The sequence below is a fragment of the Ictidomys tridecemlineatus genome, chromosome 8 (assembly GCF_052094955.1).
Source record: "Ictidomys tridecemlineatus isolate mIctTri1 chromosome 8, mIctTri1.hap1, whole genome shotgun sequence".
In the NCBI taxonomy this organism is placed as follows: Eukaryota; Metazoa; Chordata; class Mammalia; order Rodentia; family Sciuridae; genus Ictidomys; species Ictidomys tridecemlineatus.
The window spans coordinates 4,531,845-4,551,817 of NC_135484.1; positions in this window are offsets into that span (position 1 = coordinate 4,531,845).

Genomic DNA, 19,973 nt, shown 5'->3' on the forward strand with positions numbered 1-19,973 from the left:
TAAAAAAACAATTAATTTTGGACCATTATAGAAAAGATTTTAGAATTTATTAGCCATGTCCTAAAATATATATCTATAATAAATGTGAAAGTTTATTTGCCAATTTTTTTTCTTTTTATGGCCCATCAACTCAGGCCAATGGCATGACACCAAAGCTGTTCCCCAAGAACAAGCCAGTGGTGAACTGAGACACTGCATCTAGCTTCTGACCTGCCGGTTGGAACCAAGAATAAAATCTAGACTATTAATAAGCACCAGAGTTTGTGATCAGCTCAGCTGAAACAGAGACCAGGCAATGCCACCCCGATCACCCCTCGAAGTCCTGCGTGCCTCCGCCTGGTGGAGAAGCGTTCAGAGAGGAAGCTGCTTCTCCCACACTCTCTCCCACGATGACCTCCAAGCATTTGGGAATTAATGAAGTGGAATAAGAAGGAACAACGAGGAAAGATGACTGAATCGTCAACTAAGGAGTGGAGAAGTATTTTTACTCAGTAGCTTCATCTTTTAAGTAAAAATGATCACCTGTGAGTGTTACTGTACTGCTCATGGGCCTCCGTAGCTGGGAGGTAGATATTAGTGTGGCTCATTACTTACCTGGAGCAGACGCCCAGGACAGACCTGCACGTTTGGCCAACTCACCAGAAACCAGCCGTCTGCAATCACCTGACCTCTGTTTGTACGAATATGACTCTATTCTGAGATGTGATCATATACCGGATTTTGGCTAGAGATACTGCATTCAGCTCTGCCTGGGCGTCTCGTAAACCTTTTGAACAGTCAGTCTGTTGGAGGCAGGGTCCACACCTGAGCATTCTGCTTCATTGATGTATCTCTTAATTTTCTTTTAAATTATAGATTCTTATTTTCTTTGTAATTTTTGTTGTTGTTATTGTTGTTGAAGGAATTGGGTCATTTGCCTTGGGTAGTTTCTTGATTTTGTGACTCCATCTTGTGGTATTAGCATGCTCCTCTGACTGCAGTATTTCTGGTAACTGGAAATTAGATTTAAAGACTTGATCTCATGCAGTTCAATTTGGGTAGGAGGTGGGGATAGGAATACTTTCTAAGTGAATATTGTACAGTTCCAGAAGGAGGTAAACAAATCTCTGGTCAAGAAAGATGAAAGAAAGGAAGGAAGGGAGGGAGGGAGGGAAGGAGGGAGAGGAAAGTGAAGGAAAAGAAAGAAAAGAAACAAGGTGAAAGCAGTGGTCCGGAGGCTTCCACGGTAAAGACACACTGGTCAACGCTGATGGCATGATTAAATGCGCGTGGCTATATTATGTTCTGTCCAATTGGGCCAGTTGTCTTTGTCCCCTGTTAAGGTCTGTAAACAAGTCAAAATAACACCTGGCATTTTGCCAGGGGAATGTAGAGTTTGTAAACAAGTCTGGATGGTGCCTGGCAAAATGCCAGAGGGAGTGGTTTGAGAAGTAACAAAAGCGAGCCATTAAGTGTGGAGATTCCTTATTGGTTGACTGATGTATCTAGTTTATGCTAATTAAGATAAGCTGTGCAAAATGTATAAATAGCTCTGTTGCCCTACAATAAACGGCTCCCACTCCTGCTGTATCAACGAACACAAGTTATTTGTCACACACACCCCCCACCCCGGTTATTTTGCTGCAGCCGGACTGTGGCAGTCTCCAAAACTGGTGTCACTAGGTGCACTTAGAACTGACTAAACAAATAATATGGAAATCAATATATGTGAATGCAAAATAGACACTTTCATGAAAACTAAATCAAATGCTTTGCTACAAAGGTGAGTTGGTGAACAGCTGCTTTCAAGTAAGGGAAGGAAAGGCAACAGGAAACTACCAGGGAAGGAAAAGTGGAAGTTTTTAAGACTTCTAGGCTCAGAATTTATCATGAATGTTTTTCATTTCCATCTGCTTTAAAGATGCTCAAAGGGGAAAGTGTTGACGGTGCACTGTGACTATATTCTGTGCCAAAAGAAAGAAAAAGAAAAGAAAAAGAAAATCTAACTCCAGTCCATGGTTCCTAGACCATGGATAGCACACTAGTAAAGTATTATTATTGTTGTATAAATCTTAACACCGAAAATCTCTTTTAACAATTTATAAAGCCATGATGATAGTACTCCTGGATTACTAGTACCCTTTTCCCATTTGTAAGTAATAAAATGTTTTAACCAGAGACATTTCTATTTAATATCATTAATGGCACTTTCCATTTGTTTTTTGAATAAGCCTTGTGTCTTTGTTTTTTATTGGGCTCCACAATTTGTATAGCTGGACCTACTCACAGAAATTTGCTTTTTGAATTTATTAATACCAGTTGAGCTTTTCTGACTAGAATTTCTCTCCAAAAACTTGAAGTAGCTCATCAATAATGTCTTACCAGGTTTGTTAGAAGGGAACTTAAGTGCTTACAGTATTTCGCTTCAGAAATGGGAGACCTTTTTAACTTAAAATAATGAACATTTTCCAAGACTTCCTCATTTCTTTGGGACTTCTGGGGGCCTTTCTTTGAAGATTTTCTGTTTTCAAATATTGCTGACAATAACTTCTATGAAAAGTGTCCGTGGGCTTATGGAGAGTACTTCTTTCCTAGTGACATAAGACCCATTATATCCTGAAAGAATTGTGCAGGTTCCCGTGGAGAAAAGAAAATTAGTCAAAGTGCATCATTGATCCATAAGGATTTTCTCAACTACCGAGGTTTCGGTCTACAGCTGAACCCATACATAGTATAGCTTTACTGGAGCCAAAAAGAAACAGGTTAATCCCATAAAAAAAGCTAAAATTACTAAACCCAGCCACCCGGTTCACGACAGCCAGGTCACACGGCTTCCCATTGGGTCTCCGCCTGCATTTCCAGCAGAGTGGAGCACGGTCTCAGCGTGGCCATCTGTCCAGCATGCCCTCCGAGGACATGACTCGTCAGTTGCTTCCTGCCTCATTCATGGTCACTGCTCAAAGACTCTCCTTCTTGGGAATCAAGCATAAAACATCACAGCTCCCTGATTTCTACTGTGCCAGTCTTTACGGGAGGATAACGGTGAAGAAAAGAAGGAAGGAACGAAGGAAGAGGAGAGGGTGGAAGGAGGGGAGGGAGGGAGAAAAGACTCCTTGCTACAAATATGATATGCCAGTCAAACAACAGGATGGATTCCCTGAAAGTCCCCGACTTACTCACACAACCTCACTGCGTTTCCTGATGCAGGTCAACTTCATTCCTGATCTCAATTTTTGCTCTTAAGCAAGTTAAACTTTTTCCAGAACTATGCAGAGGTTTTGATTGACAAACTCATTTCTGGAACTTAGGGTACACCCGCTCACAGAGCCACTCGTTCATTTCACATGTTTAACAAATGCTGATTCTCCAGGTGGACTGCAGGATCTTTTCACTTCGTCTCCCCCAAACCACCTGTCAAATGTCTTATTGAAATTATTTTCATTATTAAACTTTGTTATTTTAGGACTTATTACATAACACTACTGTGTTCAAGGTATTGGAAGGAGAATCTTGTGACTTAAATCTTAAATCCATCTTTTAAGGGAAAGAAATCCATCTTTTAACTATCAGTTATTATCCTTTGTGAATTCATTATTTTAATGCATTTTTTAGCACCAAAGTCCTTGAGCAGTTTCTTATGGCCCAGCTCAGCCCTGCCAGGACACATCTTGACACAAGGAAAAGAAATTCCTCTGTAGAACAGGTTTTAGGCTTTTACCAAGAAGGAAAGAAATCTCATATTCACTATCATAGAATATTTTAATTTCATAATATTATCAAGAGAACATTGTGAGCTCTCTTGGGGGAAGGGTAATGCTGGTGATTGAACTCAGGAGCACTTAACCGCTGAACTACACTCCAGTCCTTTTTATTTTTTTATTTTGAGACAGGGTCTCACCAAGTTGTCTAGGGACTCACAAAGTTGCCGTGACAGTTCTGAAACTCACAATCCTCCTGCCTCAGTCTCCAGAGTCACTGGGATTACAGTTGTGTGCTACTATACCCAGTGAAGCTCCATTTTAAGATGAGCAAATTGTAGCAAGGAAAAATGATGCAATTTGTTTCAAATCACAGAGTTCATAAGAAAAGTCAGAATCTGAAATGTGTCTCTGCATCTACATTTCTCTCTGGGGACTAACAAACATATTGTGCAATAATATAGCATGATTGGCAGCAAACCACTAATCTTTGTATGGAAAATTATAACAAGCAATTACTGTAAATAGAAACTCTTTGTAGGTATATTGTATAAAGGGATTAATTAACAAGTGGAAATGGTATGTTCTTCTTTGGGTTTTTATATCCAAAGTGTTATATTTTATCCCCTGAAAGAAAGCAAAATTTTTATACAAGAATATGAGATTACTAGTGAAACATATAAATCATTAAAGAAAACAATGGCTGGTTGAAACTTCCAGTGTTTCTCAAAGCTTAGAATAAATTATGGAGCTTTTCAATAATTCATATTTTCTCTTTGCACTCTTGAGGTGAATCTGCATTTTTAAACAGATTTTTCTAGTGAAGGTGACTCATAGAACGCACTTTGAGAAACATCAATTTAGAAATCGAATTAAGGAGGTAGAACAGAGAAATGATCATGAAAATATGGCTCCATATTCAGATACCCAAGGAGAAACTGAGTTCTTAGTCCACACTGTGGTCCATGAATAATGAAGATCATATTGCTACAACCTTCCTTTGAATATCAGTTAAGCTATGAGTAACAAACAGGCTTGTTTTTATGGCTTTAAATTTATGTTCTTAACTGGAATGAGATAGCTCTCGTGTATGTAATACCGTGAGTGCCGAATTATGTATCCTGAAGAATTTCTCTCTAGTAAAACCTGTTCTCAGCCTAAGACAGGGAAAACATGCCTAGTCCTGTCTGCCACTTGTGTTTCCAGCCACAGGTGTGTGGCTTATTGAGCCCTGTTTGGCACCGTTCCCCAATGAGAGAGCTGGACACACACTGTCCTGTTGCATGTCCTCAGGTGTCCACTCGGCTATGACTACGAATCTCCCTCCTTGGTGGATGCAGAAATTGGAGGATGGAGTGGGTAAATGAATCACAAGACTGCAGTTGGGTTTAGTGGACACAGTGTCCTGGCACCTAGCCACACAGTCCCCAAGGCAGCCAGACGTCCTATCACAGATGGCCGGGGTGCAGGCGCAGCTCTCTCTGGCACCCCGGCAGAGGCGTACCCATCTTGTCTGCCTTGGGAGCCCACCATGTCTCCCGCCCACGATCTGAATCCAGCCTTACCCCGCAGCAGGGCCTCCAGGGTTCCCCTGCACCAGGAATGGAGCTCAGGAAGGAACACCTTTGCTTTTTCCAGAATTGTCTATTTCAGGCCACTTTCAACCCCAGCATCCACTTTCCAGTATCCAGTGTGTTCTGTTTCCCCATAATCTTATGACAGCCTCCTGGGTTGCTTTTATTTCTACTCCTGTAGAGGTTTTTCCACACAGAGAGATCCTGGAAAATAGACCAAGTCATGTTACTTCTCTGCTATATATCCCAATGGCCTCTTGTTCCCACCACAGTGACTCCAAACCCCAGTCCTTCCTGAGACCCCATGGACATGATTTTCTACTTCTTTCTCCCGATTCCTGGGTCCTCTGATGTAGGGATCACTCACTGTCCTCTCTTTGGAAGGCTCCTCAGACGCTGTCCGGCTGCACTCAGAGGTCTGCTCAGTGTTGCCTCTTCAGGAAGCACTTCCTGAGCATGTCTGTGCACTCAGAGAAAGGCACCAGAGGACAGGGCTTCCCCAGACTTTGCCCTAGAGTGAGAAGCAAATAGCGTGTGCTCGGAAACAACATCTATCAGCAACTCCAGGCAGAGCCAGGAGATCAACCTCTGCACACAGGCCCCAAAGCCACACCCTGGCACCCCCACTTCTATTGTGGGTGGGGGGAGCTGGGGTCTGGACAGAACGGGCAGGGTCTGACCCTAGTCTCAGTGCTCCCATTCCCCCTTGGTCTTGGCCTGCAAACCGTAATCAGCCAGCGAGACCCTCCACTCCACCCTTCCAGGGTTTCTCCACACCTTGCTGAACATGAAGTCGCAAAGACTCACTTTATACCTGTGGGGTCATCAATATATGTTTAATCAATGTCTAATCAATATATGTTTCCTCAGGAGGGAGGCAGCCCCCACAGGCCTGCAGCCCAGGGTTTGGGCCTCCCTACCAGGAGTCAGAGCCACAGAGACTGTCTGCTGAGCAGCCTCCCTGCAGCCAAAGCCGGTCAGGTGCTCACAGGCAGGGAAGGAGGCGGCTCCGTTTCCCTTTGCCTGCACCCAGAGTGACTCCAGCTCAGAATCCACTCTGGGAAAATACACTCATGTTTTTCACTTAAAACATAAACTCACAGAACCATCTGCTTCAGAGCCCAGCATGCCTGGTTCTGCATGCACAGGTGGAGGGGTCTCAAGCACTTTCCTCTGAGGGGCTCATAGGGGGCTGCTGCCATCCCATGAGTTCACTGTAAGCTCCAGTTCCCCCGTCTCCAAAGGTTCACAGCCTTTCCAGGGCACAAGAAACAGTCCTCTTGGATCCTGAATGACTCCATTCCTCTATTATTCTTCATTATCTAGGGATCACAGTGTCTTTGACATGCCACCACTAAGCTCAGGACAGAATCTCACCTGATTTTCATCTGAATCCCTTCGACTAGCTTTTTCTGTACCGAGAGATAGTATAAAAATGATATGAAAGATGTCAAGATTACTTGCTGATCAAGGAGATAATTTTCCCAAAGTGAACTTCTATAGCATGTTTCTGTCTGTTCATGGTTTAAGAAAATCCCTCAGCTTTTCCTTCTGGGGAAAAGCTAACAACACTCGTGCCAAGCCAGGTTGTTCTCAAGGTGTGAAAGTTTCTGCAACAGTTTCCTTCTGCACATTGTGGTGCTGTGGCCTTGGGTGAGCTCCCAGGCACAGTGGTCATAATGGAGGTAGACCAGAAGGCTGCGGGGCTTAGGGGCCACAAATAAACCCACTTGATTCTTAGGAGAATCATAGCAGTGAGTCATGGGAGATTCACTGACTCCTTGGTGCACTGAAATCCACCTTGGTAAAAGCCCACTTCACTGTTGAAAGTCCATCTGAACTAGTAGCCTGCTCCCTTTCAATTCAGGAAATAGGTCATCTGTCTGGGACTAGCACACAGTGTCTAATCAATATATGTTTCCTGCACCCTTTTTCAATATAATCCCCTTTTCAATTTCATTTGACATATTTTATCTCTGCCTATCAGAGAAGAATTCGGCTTCAAATATTTAAATGGTTTCAATAACCAAATTTTGAGGCAAACAAGACTAGACATAAATTTGCTGGCTATTTTTATCATTACCGTCACCATTATCATAATTTCTATATTAATACTGTATCCTAAAACACTTCTCAATGGTGAATGGGACTTTCTCTCATAACCTCCTCTCCTTTTTATGAAGCCTGAGTTGAGTCCCTGATCGATACCAAAAATGAAGTCTCAGCTTGCTGAGGCCCTGACATTACAGAAGTCTTTGACAAGTTCACCACTCCCAGTGCTTGTTCTCTTCCTCAGCATTATTCAGAAATGCCAATTAGTTTCGTCTGAAATCTAGCTGTCTGGTGGAAACTTGCAAATGCCTTAGTTTCCCTAGCAATGCCTATGGATTTCTCTGCATCACACAGGAAGATTAAATAGGGCCTCCAGAGAATTCATGCTACCTCTAGCTTTTGGTCAACTGAGAAGACGTCCTCCTGGGAACCCATTAGAAGACCTGAGCGGTAAAGTCCAGAGCTCAGCTGCTAACGAATGGCAGTCCACTTACAGGGCCATTTAGTGCTGGCCCTCTAATCTGAGCTCTGTCCTACACAGAAGGCATCTGTCCTACAGCCCCATCTCTTTCTCTCTCCTGTGGCTTCTGGAAGTGACTGTGTTTGCCTTCAGTGTCTCTTTGGACCAATTTAAAGGCTGACATCATGACTATCCCCTTTGTCTCTCCAGGTAACAATTTTCAAAGCCATGACTTCATATTGCATTTGACATGAAAGGAAAAGCAAGTGTTATTTAAAATACCAGTTGGGCAGGTAATAAAATCTGTGACTCATTAAATCCACCCAAGCATGGTTTCCCAAGGTCTCCCCAGGTCTGAACAGTTAACTGCAGTAGAACAATCTAACTGTGTTTAACTACCCTTGATTATTGTCTAATGGGATAACACACTCCTCTGACTCTCTGATTACATCATATGGAAAGACTGCATTCAATACATCTTATATTTTTGGATAACAAAATAGTGGTACCTGGTAAATTCCAAAATAGTGGTACCTTTGATGCATCGTGGGGAAAGAACTTCCATCTTCTGCTCCTCACAATGCGTACTTGATAATTACAACACATTCCCAGGGCAAGTTGAGAGCTGAAGAGGTCGTTCCCTGGCTGCTGGGTTTTGGAAGTCCAGCTTTGCTTCTCTGGTCTTCTGCGTCATTGTTCTTTGGTTGTTATAATTGTGGTAAGTCACCATAACAGAGCTCCAGGCCAAGGCAGGCAGGCTTTCTTGCTTTTGCTACCGCTACTGTAGACAGTGAGGAGTAAGCAAGTTACAGTATCAGAATCTAGACCTACTAAAGTGCAGACAGTCCCACCATTATTGGTTCCTTCTTGCTCTCAGATGATCCAGAAGGAACCAGAATCGTAGGAGTCCAGAATTATTTTTCTAGCTTCGAAGATGACACTCGCCCCTTCCCAGTTTCAGCTTCTGCCCTATCCGGTGTCCAGGAAATTGGTTCTCGCTCTCATTTTAAACTGACCTCTTCTTCCAGTTCTTCCTTGTTCCTGTCATTTTGTAAATTCCACATCATATGGCTTCTAGCAGATTATAAGTAAGCCTGCTTTGATGGAGTAAGGACTCAGGTTGGTGTGGTTGAGATAGGAGGAGTTCCCCAAAAGCTCATGTGTGACACAATGAGAGAAAGTTGGGAGGCAAAATGGTTGAGTTCTGAAGCCGTAACCTGCCCAGTGCTGATCCACTTGAATGAACTAGCTGGGTGGGATTGGAAGGCAGGCCGGGGTGGCTGCCGGAGGCGCCTTGGCGGTTTATATTTTGGCCTGGGTGAGCAGAGCCCTCTTTGCTTCATGACTGCCATGGCCTGGGTGCTTCCTCTCCACACCGTCATGTCCTGCCTCACGTCTGCCCAGAGCAGCAGATTCAGCCTTCCAAGGACTGAGACCCCTGAGACCATGAGCCCCAAATAAACTCTTCCTCCTCTTGTTCTTGTCAGGGCCCTGGGTTGGTCAACGTCTTGAGGAAGCTGAGGTGCTCATTTTCATGTGGAAACAGACTAACCAGAGACAACTCCAAAGGACATGGGACCCTTGAGAAGGGGCACGCCAACAAAGTTGAAAAGTTCCGGGAAAGCTTTGAACAACCATAGACGGAAGGGGAACTCCACCATACTTGGTGGGTGGGGAGGAGACAAGGTCCAAGAGAAGAGCCAGTCAAGAACTACAGAGAGGCAGAAAAGAGTTTGAAAACTAGTTCTTTAACCCCTTTGGTGTCTAGTTTTGGAAGCGTAACCACTTTTATTCTTGTTTTCCACTTGTCCTAACTAAAAACAATAAGGCTCACATTATCAGTCATTGTGAGTAGTCAATAAGACAATTTATGTTCAGTTTAACACAGTGTCTGGCCACAGTAGATAACAATCAATAGTGACCATTACGGTTACCACCGCTGTTGTGTTTATTAACAGTGATCGTGTGATTAATTCAAGAACGCACATCCGGGCTGATGGATTACATGCTCCAGCGGACCACGGGAGGGAATTAAAACCAGCGAAGTAAACTGAACGTGAAGGCCCTTGAAGGTGATCGGGAATACAAGAAATGGTTTCTGTAAGCAAGGAGGTGTGATCTATCGATGAGAAAGTGGTAGACACCATTTTGACCTTTGGTTTTGCTTTGTTTTAGAAAGTGAACTCTGAGTCACTGAATAAAGGGAGGGAATCTCACATGGCCTGTTTACGTGCTAAGTGTGTGGTGCTCTGATGTACGTTACTGTATAATTTTCTTGTGAGACAGAAAAGACGAGAATAGATACAGGAATTAAAATCCAAGCACGTGTGATTGCAAACCCAATTCCTCGCTAACACACACTGATGCTCTCCTGCCTGAAGGTTGCTCGTCACATTGAAACTTGCACCAGATTGTTAAGCTAGAACAGGGGTCAGCCAAATACAGCCCTAGGTCAAATCCTGGTTTTGTAAATAAAATGCTATTGGAATGCTGTCACCCAATGATGCATTTGTGTGTGACGGCAAGATGAGTAGTGACAACAGAGTCACAGCCAGGAAAGGAGAGCCAGTTTACCTGCTGACCCTATACAGAGAAAGGTCGCCTGCCCTGGGCTCAAACAAGGCTGTACCCAGGAAGCCATCTCACTCTCCACTGGTCCACCTCTTGCATGATGCAGGCTTACTCTCTAGATTGGTTCAAATTATTTCATTGTAAAAACTTTCTTTAGTTCTACGTCAGTTTCAACAGAAAGCCCAGACTCCCCGTGTAGAGCAGGGGACTATCCCTCGTACAAAACACTCAGAATCAGGTATCTCTGGACTTCGGAGGTTTTGCGATTTGGGAATGACTGTGCAAACATGGTGACTTCTCTTGGGAACGGTACTCCAGTCTAAACTGGAAATTCATTTATATTCTGTCCTATGCACTTAGCCCAAAGCTCATTTTACACAATAGTTTTAATGATTTCATGCGAGAAACAGTTTCACGTGTGGAATTTTCCACTTGTGGTACCCCACCCCTACCCCCGGCACTCATGGTTCCAGAGGCTGGAGCCTTTGAGATTCAGATTTTCACATTGGAGCAGCTCGACCTGGGCTTGCTCCGAGTCCTGCTGTCACGGCTCTGACTTCTCCTTTGTCTTTTCTGTTACTTTCCCCACATGGACAGTCCCCACCGGGGGCCTGACGGCTGCTCTTTCCCCTGTAGGCCTGAGCTCCAGCTGTTCTCCCCATGGACCGTGTCCTTGTCACACTCTGCCTGCTTCCCATCTTCCTATCCCAGTCACCAGCTCCAAGGGAACCCACTCCCAGTGCTCCTCCAGGGCCACCCTCCAGTTCCAGGCTTCCCCATAAACCACCTCCAGAGGACACCTGTGTGTCTTGGTTCATTGCCAGGTCCCTGCGTCTTATCCGCCGTTAGATTGCAAGCTCCTCGCGGGAGAGTCAGTCACCTTCACCACCCGTGTTCCTGAGCACTGCTTCCTACACTAACCTACATAGTGATAGAATGTCTCCCCACAAAACATTTCCTAAAAGACACAGGAATGGCCTCTTGGGTCCAATAGCAAATAATCTGAATATATTTCAATTTCAGATGAAAAGTGATGTAAGGTTATATTTGTATTAATGTGAGGCTAGAATATAAAGATTTTAACAATCCTGACCATAGTTCCATTGGCTGGCAGAAAGACTGAAACTCTGTGAGACTCAGCCTCTTAGGCACATCTCATCTTGCCTGGAATTTTCCCATCATCTTAGGAATGGAAGAGATGTCTCCAAAATCACTGTCCTGGCCAGGCTTTCTGTTGTGCCTGCCAAATAATAAAGATAATAAGGACAAGGACAGACTGAGTGGACTGGCGGTGACCTGAGGCTGGGGAGACGAGGGGAGGGAGGAATGGGGGAACTGACAAGGAGAACTGGCCGTCAGAGAGGGTAAGAAGCACCTGCGTGGGTGCAGACAGCCATGTTCGCTGCTCACCTCTAGAGGCAGGAAACAGGGTCTGGAACATTTGCACCGTGAAGAAACGATGGGTGTCGAGGAGACAGGTACACTCAACCTGAATTAAACATCACATGATGCATACGCTCATCAAAACATCACAGGCCACCCGCTAACCTGGATGGTTTTATGTTTCGTCTATCAAGTGAAAATGAAAATAATAAAATACTAGAGGACAAAAAAGAACACGAGTCTTGGGAAGCCGTCCCAATGGCCCGTCTTCAGGAGCAACCCATTTCTGACGAGCATAGAGAGCCAATGGTCCTTTACTAAAAATACTATTAGTACCAGGAAAAATGGAAACAAGTGTGTTGACAAGTTCATATTCAATCATCTAACTTCCTCGGGTTTCATTGAATATTTGTGCTCATTTCATTTTATTAGATCTGAGAATTCTAATATTTCATTTAATTTTCATGATTTTGCTGTTTGTTAACTACTAAAAACTAAAGGTGGCAAATTCATTCAGATTTTCACATACTGGCCAAGTATTTTCTATAAAGCAGTTACCTATTAGAAAACATTCAGAAAAGCACATTTATTTTTAATAAAATATGAGTGTGTGTGTATATATATATATATTTGTTGTTTATAGATAGAAATATCTAGATAATTAGAATTTTAAAAATTATTTAGCAAGAAAATATACCGATTTCTTCTAATTCTACTGGCAAAGCTATGGAAATACATTCTTTTTCCTGGAATAAAATCACATAACTAGGTCTTTTTGGTTAGGAAACCAAAGATCAGGGAGGCCCAGGCCAAGAGGGAGGCACAGAAAAAGCCTCTGGACACAATATTCTTCTTGCTGACCTTGAACACAGAGAAGCTACTGCTTAGCCTAGGGTGGACTCTGTGGCTGGGCACCGGAGGTCTCCCACAGTGGACAGTGTAGTAACTATACAGTTGAGGTCATCTTTCTTTCCACAGTAGCAGAAATTCCCGTTGAAAATAACTGAATTTGTTGGTGGCTTACGGAAGCCTTCTGGTTTTCTCACTCTAGACACTGAGCCCCCAGACACTCAGTTCTGTGGGGTTAAGCAGGTACCCTACCCAGAGACAGTAAGACGGAGAGGAGAGGATTCTGGAAAGAAGCGACCCCTCTGCGTGTCGCTGAGGCTGGACCCTCCACTGTTCCACCTGCTCCTGTGATGAAATATTTGAGACTGGACAGCAGAAGATCAAGGTGCCAGCAGATCCAGCCCCTGGCAAGGGCTACTTTCTCCTTCCAAGATGGCACCTTATTGTTGAGTCCTCATATAGAGGAAGGTGTAAGAGAAAAAGTCTCTTCCCTGCAGACTTTAGAGGTGGGCTCTGCTCCCTGGAGCACTTCCTAAACGCCCCCCCCTCTTAACATTATCATGTGGACAATTTTCAACGTGAATGTCATGGGACACGTTCAACCCTAGCAGCCATTAGGCACCCACAGTGAGGTGTGGGAACAGTCCAGCTGTCCTGAGCTCAGAGCCAGTCATTTGGGCAACCATGTTGTATGAGGTATTATTTAAAACCACTGAGAACGAATTTGTTGTATGTTTAATTTTTAGTTGTTTATCAGCTAGAAGTTAAAATCCTGGTTATTAAAAAAAGAAAAAAATTGGTCACTGCTCAATGGACTATGCCCCTTGCTGATCTGTGGTGCCTGAATCAACACCCCAGCTCTGTTTTCCTTTAGTAAAGCCATTCCTGTTTTAGCACTTTGCCATCTACAACTTTCAAATTATTTGTAATGCACTTGATCTCCATAAAACCCCAGGGAGAACATATTTTCTATCCCACGTCACTGAGCGAGCGCAGTTCATGAGTGAAGGAGCCTGGGTGCCACTCACCTGCAGTCTAGGTGACACACCCCAGGTGTTCTCGAAGGTTCTGACAAGCAGGAAGGTGAGACACACGCCATAACTCCACGATCAAGTAAGAGGAGGCCTCTTCTAAGGGGCCAAGGAAAGAGTGGGCAAGGGTAAGATGAGGAGCAAACGGGAGAATGCTGCAGCCCTGGGGTTGGACAGGACAGAAGCACAGCAAACTTCCCCTCGTGGGCTCCAAACCAGACCTGGCTGACGGCTCGGCGGACTGCTCCCTGCTCCAGGTGGAATCCCTTGCTCCCTTTGTGACTGCTAGACTTTCTTAAGTGAAAAAGAAATACATAAGTAAGTGAGGGTAGAACAATTAGTGAACCTCAGACTTCCACTGAAGACTAAGAGGCTTCCTTCATTTCAACTAATATCTCCATTTTTATCTGTCAGCATTAAGAAAGGAGAAAGATTATCCACTCAAAGGCAGCTGCCACCCAATTAACACTTGACTCCAAGTAATACGTCATATTGCAGGGCTTATTGACAACCTGGAGGACATTATCTTTCAGTGCCACTTGGCATGACCTTTAACTCAGAAGGATTTAGGAGATGTTCAAGTGCAGCAGTTCAGGGGCTGCCACAGTCCCTGCTCATGGCACCTATGGCTGATGCAGGGAAGTGCCGCAAGGTAAGGAAGGGCAGGAGGCTCTGCTGGAAACAGAGCCCCTGCTGACTAAGCACCACTGAGCATCTCATGGGCACACGCTCTATTTTTAACACATATATTTAAAATCCACTTGAACTGGATTTTCTTTCTCAAGACTTCATTATCGCTACCTTTTTTTCCCCCAGAGAAAAATCAAATGTTCTGTAATGCAGTTTGTGTAGAACATGATTCTTACACCACAGAAAATTCCATTAAATGTCAGAAGAATTTAAAGTCTTATTGATGAGAATCACAGGCTCTGGAAATTTCTAATAGTTAGACCTTTGGAAACATTAATAACCAATGAGTGTGAAAATCTTTTAGAAATCCCTATTTGGCTTTAGAATACAATATGATCACCAGTGTATTAAAAGAAACCAGCAATTATGCATGTAAAACAAGGGAGAGATTTGTAATGCTTTTATTTTGGTGCCATAGAAGCATTTATTCTCATACAATCTCACATATTTCAATAATATAAGCATTTATCCTCATTCAGTTATTCACTATACTAAATAACAACGTCTATAAGACTGCTAAAATAATTTGCTATTTTGCTTTATCTAGTGAGCACTGAGAGAAACAAAATATTGAAAGAAAAACAGTGCAGAATTTTAATATAGAAGGGGATGTCTTCAGGAGACAAAAGAAGTTCAGCACAGAAGAGCATGCATGTGGAGACACGTGCACACACAACAGCCTCACCTAACCCTCAAGAGCAGAAATCCTGCAAGACACGTTTCCTTCCGGTTAAACACTAGATTATTTCAGAAAAGATTCCTATCCCTAACAAGTGTTCATATTTCTAAACCTTCCCAGCCTCTGCCTTCTCTGCTCCAGCAATAATTACAGTCCTAGATGTATGAAGCTCGATGGTGCAGACAGTAAAATATTCAGCAAAGAGCTACTGTGGAGACTAGATAATTAATCTCAAAAGTAATCAGACTGAAAAGTTAGGAAAGAACATCATCTGGGGAAAATACTTTTGAACTCCATACAAAAGATGCTACTAAAATTTACAAAAGATGATAACCTGAGCCCAGTCCCAATTTCCACACTGATTCTTAAAAAATATATATATATACATATATATATATATATTACATATATATATGTATTCTTCCTCTTAAAGAACTCATAATACTGTGAAACAAACAACTAAACACTACACAAAGAATAGCCAATGATCATAAACTGTTATTATCATAAAACAATTTCATAGATCTAGGAAAGTTGCATAAAAGTGGTAAATTTTAAATCCAATTTCAAATAGACAAAATTTGGTAGGCAAATCAGGAAAAGAAATCTATAACATGAAATATTGGAGAAGTTGGAGGAAATTATATGCTAACACTAAATACCTAAAACGTTTCTTGAGTTGAACATGTCACCGATGGTTTAAGACGAGATGGGAAAAGGGGTAAAAACTTGATCCATGAAAGATTCATACTGGCTGCCTGCATCCCAAAACTCTGCCCTAATCTGAAGTTATTATTGTTGTTATTTCACAATAAGTATGTAGAAAAGACATGAGTTTTAGAGTTCATTTCCTAAATATGATCATGGAGAGTCAACCTCTTCTTCTCTGATCTCAAAAATAAGCAAAAAAAAAAAATCTAATTTATGAGATCTCTGAGAACTAGATGAGATGAATTATGTGGCATGCTTAGCATAATGCTTGATACGTACATTAAACAAATGTTGGTGCATTTAGTACCTAAATATGAGTTCCCTTTGCATTTGGTACAGGAAATTCCTACAGTCTGATATTAACATATCATAAAGCAGCAGAACATAATGATACTTGAAGACACAAATTTTTTCTTTAGTATTCACACTACCCTGATAAAAGAAAATTCTCCAAGTTACAATTTTTAAATCTTCCTTGCAGTAGTTCCCATAGGAGCTCAACAAAGCAGATTTGTCATGATTTAAGCACAATTGATGTGTGTTCCTCTTGAACCAAAAGGACACCCTAGTGTTTAAGCTTAGTGTTTGAGCTCCTGTGGCACTTCCATAGCATGTGCCCATTTCTGATGTTAACTGCTGGCTCATAGACAGCTTTTCACGTGCACCATTTTGATTTGGGAGTTTCTGTTAATTCTGCCTATGTTGGCACACTCTTCTTCTGTGTGTTTTCCTTAGGGTCCTGCCTGACCGAGTTATAATGAAAGGTTCCTAAATTAAGCACAAGGGTAAGTGGGGGCTGTGGCTCTCTGTGCATCCCCTCAATTATCTCTCAACACCACTGGCCACTCCAGTCTCAAAGTGAAACTGGCACATATTTCTCACTCCCTCCTTGAGCCGTAGTCAGCCCCCTGTTTCCCCCACAGCTCTACACCTGGCCTCTGTTTATTACTTGCAGGACAGGGAGGTATTCAGATGAAGCCCCTAAGTCAAGGTCACCCCCAGAAGCCGGAGTCTCCATTCTGCACACGTGTGAAAAGCCTAACAGTGAACGATGGGGTTGCCATTCCCTCCCTCCCAGAATGGAGCCCGGGGTTTCTCTTGCAGCTGTGCAGGACTTTAATGAGACATGTGCTGTCCAAGTTCATGCTCTTGAGCACAGATGTTTGACCTTTCCAAAAATAGGGGAGTCCTGCCTTGAGGACAGAGAGCTGCTCGCCTCAGTAAACAACACATTACCAGCAGAGCAATGAGTTAGAAAGTGGAACGAGAGGAGCAGGGTCTTCAGGATGGGAGAGGGTAGTTTATGGCCAGGAATGACAAGGTGATGAAGTGAATCCTCTCTGCCCTGGCTCTCCCACACTCATAAATACCCTACCTAGTGTTTTCCATGAAACAAGAAAACTCCAGAACATGGAGCTGAAACTAAATAGTAAGCCTATGTCATTTAAGGGATATTCAATACAATTAAGCAAGATCTGCTAAATAAACATTACTGAGCAACAATCACGCTTCTATTCAATGATTTTACTAACACATTCTGGGATTTGATACTTTTTTGCCTTATGATTTAGGTGCTTATGCTGCTGAACTCTAATTAATTTGTCTTTTATGCACTTCCAATTAAAAGGTTGCTATGCTTTTAATGTTTCCCCACAGACATTTGCTTCTTCAAACGTGCAGGCCACACATGCTTTGCTAAAAGGTAGCACCTGCTCCAAACAGAGGTTCTTCCCAAATCCCTGCCTATTTTTCCAGCCCAGTTTTTCTTGCAGCTGACCTGAGGAAGATTCCATCAGACTCCTCCTCTCATCAAAGCCCCCATCCATGCATGGTTGACAGAGGCCCTGTTTCAGGGCAAGCCTGCAGCTACAGCCCAGGGTCCAGGGCATCGATCAAAATACGGTCTGACCCTGTGTAGTTGGGAGCCAGGGCTTCTTGGTCCATTTTATGAGCAGGGAGATTTTGTGGGGTTCCATGGGAACTGGCGGCCTGACAGGGAGTCCCCGATGGAGCTGTGAGATTGTCCGGGGACGGGTCCAGCTACATGTCTTTTAAATAGCAGTAGCTATTTGGCCACGGAAGGTTTTCCAGGGTCCCTGTCAATCCGCTTTCTGTCACAATGACTGAGCCTGAGACAATCAACTTGTAAAGAGAAAAGGATGACTTTGGCTCACAGTTTGGGTTTCAGGCCACATTCTGCTGGCACTGCCACTTTGAGGCCTGTGGCAAGGCAGGGCGCCTTGGCAGGAGCTCCACGTCTGGTGGAGCAAATGGCTCTCCTCAGGGCCAGAGCAGGAAGAAGAGACTGGCCTCACTGTCCCCTTCAAGGACACATCTCCAGTCCTCCCACCTCTCAAAGGGTCCACCACCTGCCAGCGGAGCCAAGCTGGGGACCAGACCCATAACACACGGGCCTTTAGGGGAGACAGCAGATCCAGACCACAGAGGATCCCCAGTCACACCCTGGGTGACAGGAGATCCTGCGGGGGTTGGCGTGAGCAGAAAGGAAATAAGACAAGAGAGACTCGCTGCACCCCTCATGGAAGCACTCAGAAACGCTGGCCACTTTTATTGGATCTAGACTTTTTTAGCAGATTTGACTTTTTCTTTATAGCCCATCCTGGGAGGACAAGCTGCCAGCCTCGCACACCGAGCTTCTCCTAGGCTGCAGCACTGATTAAAAATAGATTTTAATTCCCCCCAGGACAGAACTAAATCCGTGCACCTGTGCTTTCCCATTTTGCTAGGTAAACCCCGTAGGATCCCTGACAATATGCTCACCCATGTCTGAAAAGACCAAAGGAATTCAGGAACCGTCCTCCCTGGAGAAGAGAATCCTGCTCATTACACGAGAGTTCTGAATCCACTTCTGTTACAATTGCTAGATGCCTGCTTTATTAGTTATAAGAAATCAATTGCAATTTTAAAAAAAGTCTCCAAAGAATCAGAAGAAGCTAGATGACATCAAAGTTTTACCCCATATAAACTCTGGAGGAGGTGACAGGAGCAGAGACCCAGGACCCCACCCCAGAGGCATTCCAGCCCCACCCCATGCTTGAACACTGGGTTCTTTATTCTAAAATTAGAATGTCCTTGGCATTTCTGGACATGGGATGTCCTGCGCTCTCTCTGTGCCCTGTGCATCATGATGGTCTTAATTTACAGAGACAACACAAAACTTACATGCAGTGATTTTGCCAGGCTCAACCCCGTGATAAGTGGTATGTGGAAATATTCTAATGATATTTCTGTGGTTCATTAGGATCCCAAAGTTCCAAACGCTCAAACTACATTCCAAATGCCTCAAAAAAGAGCCGAGTCTTTTTCAACTTTCTACGCACAAAGACACAGGCACATCACCTGTGAGTGAACACACAAGAATCAGTGAGCAAGAAGCTCGCACTGCATATTTAAGTCTAGCTTCTAGAAATCCGCAGCCAGGCTTGGGAGCGGGATCCTGGCTCTGGTGGAGTTTGCACAGCACTTCAGGCCAAAGACAACCTCGTGCTGATGCCCAAATGGGAAGAGCTGCCAGCAGGGCTCTGAATCAGGAGTTGGAGGAGCTGGTAGGGAAGCAAGACCCCACACTGGCGGTGCCAGCCTGGCTCACAGGCCCCTGGGGACCTGCAGGGGAAAGGCCCCACCTTCTGCTCCACAACCCCTCCGCATTTGCCTCCTTCCCAGCCAGGTTCCCTGTGTCACCGTCTCCTAGGCGGCCCAGAGGCACCACCAATGTAGGTCTCCAAAATGCCATTCCTCTCCTCCTCCTTCTTCTCTTCTCTCAGAAATCCCTGGCCTCCTATATATTCAACTTACATTGCAATGTCCCATTGGCAACCCAGACTACCCTTCCCCGGGGCAGGTCATTCAAAACCTCTGCCTCGGTTTCTTCACCCTGAAGATAGGTGTGATAATAGTACCTCCTTATGTGGGGTGAATGAATTGATTTACGTCCTACAAAGAATAGTGCCTAAGTATTAGCCATTTCAAAAATCATTACTATCATTATTTCTGAAAGCTGATGACTCATCCTTATCTACAAAAATAAATCCCACATTCATCTCAAAATCTGAAATGCAAATCTGTTCTCTTTATACTTGCATATCTCAAACCTGCTCTTTTGTATATACTTCTTCATTCAATTTGACACCCTCATTCACCACCCATTTACCCGAGCCACAGGGGTGCGACCTGCTGACCCCACCCTCTCCAGGCTTCCTTGGCAATCCAGGAGGACAGTGAACTTCACTTTGGTTCTGGTCCTCTTTCCTGAACCCTTGGCCTTATTCCTCTTGC